The sequence below is a fragment of the Schistocerca americana genome, chromosome 7 (assembly GCF_021461395.2).
Source record: "Schistocerca americana isolate TAMUIC-IGC-003095 chromosome 7, iqSchAmer2.1, whole genome shotgun sequence".
NCBI classification, from domain to species: Eukaryota; Metazoa; Arthropoda; class Insecta; order Orthoptera; family Acrididae; genus Schistocerca; species Schistocerca americana.
This window is the reverse complement of record NC_060125.1, coordinates 316,677,840-316,690,654: the sequence shown is the minus strand read 5'-3', so window position 1 is coordinate 316,690,654 and position 12,815 is coordinate 316,677,840.

Below are 12,815 nucleotides of genomic sequence, written 5' to 3'. Positions count from 1 at the left end.
TCTTCGTACTCGTATTGTGGACGGCTGTGATACAATACGCCATTCTCCAGGGCTGTATCAGGGATTCCATGCGACGGAGGGTGGATGCATGTATCCTCGCTAACGGAGTACATTTTGAACATTTCCTGTAACAAAGTGTTTCAAGTCACGCTGGTACGTTCTGTTGCTGCGTGTTTCCATTCCATGATTAATGTGATTTGAAGACAAGTAATAAAATGAGATCTAATATGGAAAGTAAGCGTTTCCGGACACATGACCACATAACATATTTTCTTTCTTTGTGTGTGAGGAATGTTTCCTGAAAAGTTGGCCGTACCTTTTTGTAACACCCTGTATAAATAGTTTAATTACTAACATATGATCACAGAACATACTGTGTTGCAGATAAATTAACTTACTATTAGAAGGCTTAAGAACCCTTCTATCATTGACTACCTTTATTATGCCCTCTCTGCCACGACCTGTCCATATTGTGTAGCATTGGTGACGCTGCCGACAATTAAACTAACGCTTGCATAACCTCAGACTTACTTAAACACGTTAACTCCCTGAGAAATTGGTCACAGAAGCTTTATCTCATGGAAATATTGTAGCAAAGGTCAAAAGTAACATACGTTGGAGAAAAGCCACTTCGTTACAAGCCGATTTTCTCTGCCGCAGAGAATGATATCAACGATTCGCCGGTGTGAAGTTGAAGTTTTAGTCATTTTTATTTTTGGCGAAGAGCCGTCATGCATTTTTTCACTGTTTTCAGGTACATGCTAAACTACCTTATAATGATCCTTATCCGCAGTACAAAAAGCGAGTCAATATATCGACACATCAATATACTCACTATACATGAAATTTGGAGCCAACGTAGCAAATTAGAATTCACGGGTGAGAACACCTGTGCTGCAGTTGAAATGTGGCAAAATATGGCATGTCATGCAGGTAAAGAAGAAAATAACAATGACAATAGCTGAAAGAAACGAGAATTGTACGTGTTTCTGACGAATACGCCAGAAGAATCAGCAGTGGTCCACTAGCAGACGAAAATCAACTTCCTCCTCCCCCCGCCCCAACCAGACTCTGTTATCAGAGGCATCGATAGTTCCCAATGAGGAGCCGTCAGCACGCACAGTGAGAAAGTCGTCAGAGATCGGGCTCATACATGTTTAACCCAAAACGATCAGATTACGTCGGGCAGCAGAGCGCCCTCGTATTTCTTTCTGTGTCGACGGATGTGGACTCCGTCACGCCCCTGCTATCGACCAAAGCCTTAATATTCTGGCAGCAAGTTCGCCGTATCTCTCTGAACATAGAATTCCAGTCTCAGAGCCGAAGTCACTTTCCGCAAGGGGCCACAGTCTTTACTTTGTGCGTCTAGATGAGGCGTGCGATGCATTCCCAAAATCTGCTTCATTTGAAATTGTTTTGGACACCACAAATTAAAAATTGAACATTGCTTTCAATTTTTGTTCCTTTCTATATAATAAATCGCTTTTACTATCTGCTATTTCATTTTTCATGGCATTTGTTTATTTAAGCATTTATTTCATTTGGCAAGTTTAAGCCTTTCAGGCGCTCTCCTATACTGTGGTCCCCAAACTCCCTGAAAACATTATCCCAGAGTGCAATGAGATATTACATAGCACCCCTCCTCCCCCCCTTTCCCAACCACAATGCCATAACAATAATAATTTTCTTTGAACGCCTTTATGTTTAAAATCACATACAGGAAATAGTATTTAGCTTTTATAAGTTTTTTAGTAAACCACGAACTTACGAGTCAAAGACAAAACTGTTACTTTTTATTTATGACAACCCCTTTTATTCTAATAATGGAACAGCTATCATAGTGAGCGCTACTTACAACTCCTTCTCAAGAAAGAAAGGTAACTAGCCACATTGAGGGCAGACAATTGTTACAAAACTAACGACACTTGTTTCACTCACATCCAGCACCCGCATTTAAAGTCCGCGAGACTAAAGTGCATGTGCTATACATACTATTTGTAAATCACTTGTCTGTTGGACCTCTTACTTCTGAAACGTCACAAATTGGAAACCATCAGGCTGCCAGTGGTTTGTGCCTGGCCCTTGCCACCAATACCAATAATAATATAATGTTAAGCCCTACGTAACCGTTACTTAGTTACTGCTAAGTTGTGCTATCGGTTAGTTCATTTACGTTGTAAAATGAATAATGAAGGGATACAACGTCTAATGCAGGCAATACCTGGAACTCCGATATGTGATGTAGGCCTCTATGTCTCAATTTGACTATCAGAGTTGCATAGCACAAAGTGAAGTATCGTACGTAGATCGCGGTGCCACATCAAAGTCGGCAATGGGAATTGATACCACAGATATTAGTGACGGCTCGCTGCAATCAACAACAGCCAGTGGGAAGCGCTCCATATATCCACTCCTCCCTCTCAGTATAGCTGCGCTCTCTTGCTAAGACCAATATAGTGTCGAACATGCAAGAGATCAGTTCATTTGTAGACCCCAGTTACAAAGTCAGCATCATCGTGTTGGACAGTGGCTTGTATATGTCGAACATTGTACCTTAAGAGAACAGTTCGCTACTTAGTGGATAATTGAAACTTTCATAGTCAATGGCAACTGTAAATTATGAAACAATCCGGTGGAAAGGAACTGCATCAAAGTTAACTAACTCTTTGATTCATTTACGTGATAAAGTTATGTAATATATCATGTGCTCTACTTTCATGAACTTTCTTCCAGAGCAAGCAAAGAACTCACCTATTACTTATACTGCACGACGAAGCGAACTGTTCACTACTGATATGGATAGTTCTGAATCATACACTGAAGCGCCAAAGAAACTGGTATAGGCGTATACAGAGATACGTAAACAGGCAGAATACGGCGTTGCGGTCGGCAACGTATATATAAGAGAGCAACTGTCTGACGCAGTTGTTAGATCCGTTACTTCTGCTACAAATGCAGATTATCAACATTTAAGTAAGTTTCAACGTAGTGTTACAGTTGTCGCACGAGCGATTTGACACAGCACCTCCGAGGAAGCGATGAAGTATGGATTTTCCCGTACGACCATTTCTCGAGTGTACAGTGAATATCAGGAATCCGGTAAAACGTCAAATCTCCGACATCGCCGCGGCCAGGAAAAGATTCTGCAAGAACGGGAGCAACGACGACTGAAAAGAATCTTTCAACGTGACAGAAGTGCAACCCTTCCGCAGATTACTGCAGATTTCATTGGTGGACCATTAACATGTGCCAGTGTGTGAACTACTCAACGAAACGTAATCGTTATGGGCTTTCGGAGCCAAAGGCCCACTCATATATCCTTGATGACTGCACAATAAAAAGCTTTACGCCTCGCCTGGACCCGTCAACACCGACATTGGACTGTTGACGACTGGAAACATGTTGCCTGGTCGGACGAATCTCGTTTCAAATTCTGTGGAGCTGATGAATCCATAGACCTGCACGTCTGCAGGGGACTGTTCAATTTGGTGAAGTTTTTGTAATGGAGAGGCGTGTGCATTTGGAATTATATAGGGCCCCTGATACGTCTAGATACGACTCTGACAGGTGACACGTACGTAAGCATCCTGTCTGATTACCTGTATCCATTCTTGTCCAGTGTGCATTCCGACGAACTTGGGCAATTCCAGCAGGACAATGCGACACCCCACATGTCCAGAACTACTACTTCTGCGTTCAAACACTTCCGATGGCTACCAAACTCCCCAGACGTGAGCATTATTGAACATATCTGGAATGCCTTGCAACGTGCTGTTCAGATCTCCACCCCATCACACTCTTACGGATTTATAGACAGCCCTGCAGGAGTCATGTTTTCAATTCCCTCCGGCATTACTTCAGACGTCAGTCGAGTCTATGCCACGTCGTGTTGCAGCACGTCTGCGTGTTCGCGCGGGAGCTAACGATATTAGACAGGTATACCAGTTTCTTTGGTTCTTCAGTGTATGTGTTGCTGAAGAAAACAAACAGGCTTCATTCGATATTATCTTTGTCTCAGGATTTTTATGAATGAATTAGGGTAGGTTAGACTCATTGCATCTCACTTACGCTTACCTTCCACCGCTAATCTATCCATATTACATACTTGGATCAGGTGTACCATCTGTATAATATCTGTACGTAATACCAGCCATAGCACTGCAGTGAAACCGAACGTTTGCGATTCAGTCTATATGACATACGATTATCCCATGAACCATCGAAAGTAAAGCATTTCCGAGCATAAAAATTATATTATAATGGAAGATGATGTTTAGTTATGAAGACAAACCAATATATAAGGTTGGTAGTACTAAAGAAATCCATCAAACTGAAACGCAAGAATTCAGAAACCGAATTTTGGGCGTTAAACTACTTCACAGAGTGCAACATGAAAATAAGAATATACAGTATCATCGATTTTTATATTTCCATCGGCTACAGTACTGAGCTGTCAAGGAGATTAATGTTTTGTACTTTAATCTATTTCTGATTTCTTTTCTTGCCTTTCGAGCTGTTGCAGTTGTATTTTCTATATGTAAGTTTCGCAACCAAACTTTGACTTAGTGTGTTTCACAATCTCAATAAGTTACTGCATTGGATATCAAGTTTATCCTTACATTTTACGCATCTCTTTATGTAGCAGACCTACACCTGCTTTATCATCTTGTATTGAAGTATATTATAAGACATGGCGCTAAGCTGAAACAAATTTCAAGTGCTGTACCAATGGATCTGCCTTTTTTTTTTTTGCACGTTAATATCTAAGGAATATGTAAAAACTGAATGGCTGTACAATAAAGAAGAAAGAAACGATTAAGTGTGCGACTGTTCGGTTTCATTTTCTTAGAAAATATGGTAACTAATCAATGCTTTTATTTTATTTTTAAGCTTTTAATTCACATGGCAATATTAGACCACTCAGCCACTCTTTTACATCTACCCAAACATCCTTAATGAGTCTACACTACAATATTCATAACACATGGGCAACGTATAATGATAGTGATAATAATAATACAGTAACGAATGTATGGAGATTAAGAAATGTCAGTCTTGTTAACGCTGTGTTAATCAATTTCTGCACTACGTTTTTGTTGACTGTCAGTAATGTCGTCTCAAGGACGAATACGGAAGAATCTGAAGTGTAGAAGAAGTTGTCTGCTTAGAGAAATAACGATTGGCAGCAGTGTAATATTAATGGAAAGGGATCAGAAAAGCACACATAGTTTATAGTCTGACAAATGTAAATGTTTCCAGTTGAACGGAAAGAAAATAGCTGCAAAATGCCGAGAGGTAATCTCACAGTGATAATCCATAATCTGTTGAATGTACAGTAGTTTTTGATGAAGAGCATTTTAAAGAACAGTTTGTTCCATAGGAGTATGGCAGAAATTGGAATGGAGATGGAGAAATGTTTACTGTCACGCAATGATATCGCCAAGATACTGTATGTAGCCGACTTGATATTGAAACTATGGTTCAAATGGCTCTGAGCACTATGCGACTTAACCTCTGAGGATGGCAGAAGGCGGATTGAAACTGTGAGCGGATTACAACAGGACAAAACTGCATTCAATGTAATAATGTGTTACTCACCAGCAAGAATATTAGCCAGGACATAAGGGAAAGGACTATGAAAGCCTTTGTTTGGAGTGTTACCCTCTATAAACTTCCTTTTTTTTTTTGTCTTGAGACACCAATCTTCTGACTGGTTTGATGCGGACAGCCACGAATTCGTCTTCTGTGCCAAACTCTTCATCTCAGAGCAGTACATGCAAACTATGTTCGGAATTATTCGCCGAATGTATTCCAATCTTAGTCATCCTCTACAGTTTTGCCTTCTACGGCAGGCTCTAGTGCAATGGATGTCATTACCTGATGTCTCAACAGATTTCCTGTCACCCAGTCCCTTCTCCTTCGCAGTGTTTTCCACATATTCGATTCCTCTCTGATTCCGCGCAGAACTTCCTCATTCCTTACTTAATCGGTACACATAATTTTCAACATTTGTCCGTAGCACTACATCTCAAACGCTTCGATTCTCTTCTGTTCACATAATGCAAAACAAAGGTACATTCTCGGAAACTTCTTTCTCAAATTAAGGCCTATGTTTGACACTATTAGACTTCTCTTGGCCATGAATGACCCTTTTTGCCAGTGCTAGTCCGCTTTTGATGTCCTCCTTGCTCAGTCCGTCATTGGTTATTTTGCTGCCTAGGTAGCAAAATTCCTTAACTGAATCTACTTCGTGACCATCAATCTTGATGTTAAGTTTCTCACTTTTCTTATTCCTGCTATTTCTCATTACTTTCGCCTCTCTTCGATTTACTCTCAATTGATGTTTTGCGCTCGTTAGTGTGTTCATTCCATTCAGCAGATCATGTAATTCTTCTAGGAATTCACTCAAGACAACAATGTCATCATCGATTCTTATCATTGATATCCTTTCACCCTAAATTTTGATTCCACTCCTGAATCTTTTATTTCCATAATTTCTTCTTCGATGTACAGATTGAAAAGTAGCGGCGAAAGACTATGTCCCTGTCTTACCCCTTTTTCATCCGAACACTTGGTTCTTCATCGTCCACTACAATTATTCCTTCTTGGTTCTTGGACCTGTTGTATATTACCTGTATCTCCCTATAGTTTTCGAACATCTTATACTATTTTACTTTGGTGAACTCTTTTTCCAGGTCGACAAATCATAGGACCGTGTATTGATAGTTCTTTGGTCTTGCTTCCATTATCAACGTCAACGTCAGAATTGCCTTTCTGGTGTCTTCATCTTTCCTAAAGCAAAACTGATCGCCATCCAACACATCCTCAAATTTCTTTTCAATTCTTCCGTATATTAGTCTTGCCAGCAATTTGGAAGCATAAGCTGTTAAGCTGAGATAATTCTTGCACTTATCAGCTCTAGTCCTTGGAACTGTGACGAAAATGTTTTTCAGGAAGTCAGATGATATCTCAGATGGTATTCATATATTGTACACACCATCGTGAATAATCTTTTCTTGCCTCTTCACTCAGATTTTAGAAAATCTGATGAAATGTTATCTATTCCATCTGCCTTACTTGATTTTAAGTCCTACGAAGCTCTCTTAAATTCTGATTCGGATGCTGGATCCCTTATCTCTTCTAAATCGAATCCTGTTTCTTCTTGTATCACATCACACAAATCTTCCCCCTCATAGAGGCCTTCAATGAACTCTTTCCACCTATCCGACCTCACATATTCATGTAACAGTGGAATTCCCGTTGCACTTTTCATTTCACCGAATGTTATTTTGACTTTCCTATATGCTGAGTCGGACCTAACGATAATCTTTCTTTTCGATTTTTTCACACGCTGCCGTTTCGTCTTTTTTCTGCACTTATTTCATTCCTCAGCGAATTACATTTCTGTATTCCTGAATTTCCTTGAAAGCTTTTGTAATCTCTTCTTTCGCCGATCAACTGAAGTATTTCTTTCGTTACCCATGGTTTCTTCGAAGTTACCTTCTTTGCACTATGTTTTTCTTTCCAAATTCTGTGATTGATCTTTATAGAGATGTTCATTCCACTTCAACTGTAATGCCTATTGAACTTTTCCTTATTGCTGTATCTACAGCCTTAGAAAACTAAAGGCGTATCTCGTCACTCCTTAGTACGTCCGTATCCCACTGCTTTGCGTACTGATTCTTCCTGAATAGTCTCTTAAACTTCAGCCTACCTTCCATTACTACTAAACTTCTGATGTAAGTGTGTATCTACTTCCATTTTACCATTCTCTGCTGCTACCAAGCCCATATTCTCCCGTAACCCTTTTCCTCGGCCTTCCCCTACAATCGCATTCCTGTTTCCCGTGACTATTACATTTTCTTCTCCCTTTGCGTACCCAATCAATATTCTCACATACTTCATCTATCTCTTCTTGTTCGGCTTGCGACCTGAAGTATCGTTGTCCTTGTTAGTTGGCTGTCGATTCCGATGAGAACAACACTGTCGCTAAATTGTTCTCAGTAGCTCATTCGCTGCTTTACATTCCTATTCGTAATGAATACATTTTCTGTTGCTGTTGATGTAACCCTACACTTATCTGACCAGACATTCTTGTTTTCTTGCGATTTCACTTCACTGACCCCTACTATATCTAGATTGAACCTATGCATTGCCCTTTGCAGATTTTCTACCTTCCCTACAACATCAAAGCTTATGACATTCCAGATCCCGTCGTTGCTAATTCAATCTTCTTCTTATGGTCACTTCCACATTGGCAGTCCTCTCTCGGAGACCCGAATGGGGAACTATTCCGGAATCTTTTGTCAATGGAGAGATCATCATGACACTTTTTCAACTACGGATACACGTTAGGTGTCTTTAAAGCAGTGTTTTCCATTGCCTTCTGCATCCTCATGCCGTTGACCGTTGCTGATTCTTCCGCCTTTAGGGACAGTTTCCCACCCCAAGAACTAGAGGGTGGCCGGCCGCTATGGCCGAGCGGTTCTAGGCGCTTCATTCCGTAACCGCGCTGCTGCTACGGTCGCAGGTTCGAATCCTGCCTCGGGCATGGATGTGTGTGATGTCCTTAGGTTAGTTAGGTTTAGGTAGTTCTAAGTCTAGTGGACTGATGACCTCAGATGTTAAGTCCCATAGTGCTCAGAGCCAGCCAACTAGAGGGTGGCCTGAACCTCAGTCCGGTCCACCGCCATCTTTGACAAGGCCGTTGGCAGAATGAGGGTGACTTCTCCTGTAGGAAGTCATCGGCCGCCAGTGCTGATTGTTTATCGAATTTTAAGCGGTTTCGGGTTTCGTATCCGTCACCGCGGACATTTTGATTACTAATCAAAGACGCTACCCCTAGATCACGGGTGTAACTTAAACATAGAATGAAGGCTAGAATCTTGGAGATTAGGTGCCACGGAACGATGCTGAAGAGCAGCTCCAGATGCAGAGTTAGCAATGAAGAAGTACTGAGAAGAGTACAGGAAACCTGATCTCTGGCGGTATACATGGAAAGAAGACACATTTTAAGACACAGTAGCATCACTAATCTATAGTACAGTCAGCGATAGAGTGAATGAATCACCGGGGACGACCAAGGATGTCACACACGTACATGCAGCAGATTATGAATGAGGTGGGATGCATCGCATACGCGGAAATGAAGAAACAGGCAGACGATAGGGAGAAATGGTGTACTGCTACAAATTAACGACAGAGATGAACACTAAAAAGAGAAAAACATTTTAAATCTTAAGCAACAGAATCCAGTACGTTGTCCTGGACAGAGAGTTTTTATCGGAAACAAAAGTATTATCAGGAGTGCCCCAGAAACGTGAAACTGGACCACTGTTGTTCTCTGCACGCATAAACTGTGTGCTTACAGGATGAGCAGAAATATGCGGCGGTTCACTGATGACGCTGTAGTGTACGGAAAAGGGAGGTCGCTGAGAGACTGTAACAAGGTGTAGGATGACTTGGACAGAATTTCTATCGGATGTGATAAATACCAATTAGTTCTAAAAGGAAAAGGTGTAAATCAAAGGCGATGAATAGGAAAAGCGATCCTTCTTTATTCGAAGAGAGCAGGGTAGGTGTGGATAAAGCCTGGCATGGGGAAAAAACCCTCACCGAGTTATTAAACTGGCTGCCATGGATTAAGGAGTTGATTAACTGCAGGCAAATTTGTCTTATTATAACTTATTTTCCCATTAAATTCCGTTCCGCTCCAAAGGTGAGGAAACGAGGTAAGTCTGTTTCTTTAGTACTTACATATAACTTATCTGATGTTTGACTTCAACACTGTATAATATAGAGTTTTAAAAGAAGAATCATCGAATTATTCGTAGACAGTACTTCATCTAAGCTTCACTTTCGCGTTGAAATAATTGTTCCAGTTGGTCTCCAAAATCAGCAATGGTGGTTTTTTTTAGAAAATGACGAAATGGGACAATTCCCGCAGGTCTTTAGGTAATTCTCGTAGCTCCTAAATCATGCCGACTCTTCGATTATGACGCCCAAAAAGGATGACTTTTAACATACATTGGTTGGGGGGGGGGGGGGGGGGGGGGTTGCGTTACCTGACGATGTTATCCCACTGCCTAAAGTAAAGATCCAGAACAACATTTCTGGCAATGCACTGAAATCTGTTCTTCTAACGTCGGCACCTAATGAGGAACGGATTAAAGAAGAATGCGTGGGAAAAGAAAAACTACTGTGAAGGAAAGGGTGCTAAATAAGGACAAAAGCGTGCAACAGAAACAAGACGACGTAAGCTAGATTTCAATACATCAGTGCCACACAAGGGAGAAAACAGGTGTAATAGCCAGTTGAGTGTTCTACAGATTAAGATGTAGACTTCTCACATAGTGAAAGTAGCTTAGCTATGGGTATGGACTTACTTTTTGGTCAAGAGGTATCCGAAGAAAAAGAAGAACAACGGCCTGGGATTTGGAATTTCAAGGAAGAATCATAAGATCTAACACAGCATACTATTTGCTAGGTACCTAGATCGTTGAGCCTCAGTCACTGAACTCTTTCAGGTTACCCTACTAATCCTACTTTCGTGGAGTAGAAAGTGTTAATTTTTCACAAGAATTTTGTTAGCATTATGTTCAAATTTACGAGACATTTTGGGTCAATACAGTGCAGGGAAAGCTGGCTACAATACAACAATGTTCCAAGGGTTGTTTGAAGTGTTTTCGTAAGGCAGTATCCATTTTATCTACATTAGTCTTAAACTGGGGAAAGACCCATTTTGTGTGATAAAACTCCATATAACTGGTTTTAGGTAAATCGTAAATTTCTCCGTCATTAATAATCAGACAGAGCTGGAATTTTTGTGGGTTATAGGTAACGATACAACCCAGGATTTCAATATGAAATTACTGCAACCTCTACTTCTCATTCCGACAATATTACAAATATTGAAAATTGGGGGGCTTTACCCCCACCTCACCCAGTTAATGGTGTACAGCTTGAAAAAGTCACTTCGACTAAACAATGGGGGGCTGTAATTAAAGTGCAGCTACTCACAGAGGTCCAGTCTAGGCTGTGATTATGTTATGTCAGCTAAACGTGATAGATATGCTAATGCGTTAATGTGGAACCCATATACGCTGCTGAAAAAAATCTGATTTCGGCCACCGGGTGCAAATGAGGCACTGTGTAACATCTCTTCGACGTCTCCGGTGCCCATATTGAACGAACTGTGTAAATGGCGGGTAATTATAAATTATAAATAATTATAAATTGGTCTCACGAATGCTTACATCAGATGAAGGTTATTTCATCTGAACTGCTGTAGAAATTCGAGGTCAATGAAGAGACTTTATGTTCACCGACCATTACGGGACAATAGCTGAGTACATCCACCTTGAACCGGAGCTAGAAAGGCAGTCACTGGTGTGCCACCACCCGCTATAATCAAAACAGAGGAAATTGGCAAAGTAACACTACTGCCCATTAAAACTGCTACACCAAGAAGAAATGCAGATGATAAACGGGTATTCATTGGACAAATATATTACACTAGAAATGACATGTGATTACATTTTCTCGCAAATTGGGCGCATAGATCCTGAGAAATCAGTACCCAGTACAACCACCCCTGGCCGTAATAACGGCCTTGATACGCCTGGACATTAAGTCAAACAGAGCTTGGATGGCGTGAACAGGTACAGCTGCCCATGCAGCTTCAACACGATACCACAGTTCATCAAGAGTACTGACTGGTGTATAGTGACGAGCCAGTTGCTCGGCCACAATTAACCAGACGTTTCCAATCGGTAAGAGATCTGGAGAATGTGCTGGCAAGGGCAGCAGTAGAACATTTTCTCTATCCAGAAAGGCCCGTACATTGCCTGTTACATGTGGTCGTGCATTATCCTGCTGAAATGTAAGGTTTCACAGGGATCGAATGAAGGGTAGAGCCACGGGTCGTAACACATCTGAAATGTAACGTCCACTGTTCAAAGTGCCGTCAATTCGAACAAAAGGTGACCGAGACATATAACCAATGGCATCCCATACCATCACGCCTGGCGATACGCTAGTATGGCGATGACCAATACACGCTTCCAATGTGCGTTCACCGCGATGTCGCCAAACACGGATGCGACGATCATGATGCTGTAAACAGTACCTGGATTCATCCGAAAAAATGACGTTTTGCCATTCGTGCACCCAGGTTCGTCGTTGAGTACACCATCACGGGCGCTCCTGTCTGTGATGCAGCGCCAAGGATAACCGCAGCCATGGTCTCCGAGCTGATAGTCCATGCTGCTGCAGAAGTCGTCGAACTGTTTGTGCAGATGGTTGTTGTCTTGCGAACTTCCCCATCTTTTCACTCAGGGATCGAGACGTGGCTGCACGATCCGTTACAGCCATGCGGATAAGATGCCTGTCATCTCAACTGCTAGTGGTACAACGCTGTTGGGATCCAGCACGGCGATCCGTATTACCCTCCTGAACCCACCGATTCCATATTTAGCTAACTATCATTGGATCTCGACCAACGCGAGCAGCAATGTCGTGATACGATGAACCGCAATCGCGATAGGCTACAATCCGACCTTTATCAAAGTCGGAAACGTAATGGTACGCATTTCTCCTCCTTACAGGAGGCACCACAACAACGTTTCACCAGGCAACGCCGGTCAACTGCTGTTTGTGTATGAGATATCGGTTGGAAACTTTCCACGATGTAGGTGTCGCCACCGGCGCCAAGCTTGTGTGAATGCTCTGAAAAGCTAATCATTTGCATATCACAGCATCTTCTTCCTGTCAGTTAAGTTTCGCGTTTGTAGCACGTCATCTTCGTGGTGAAGCAG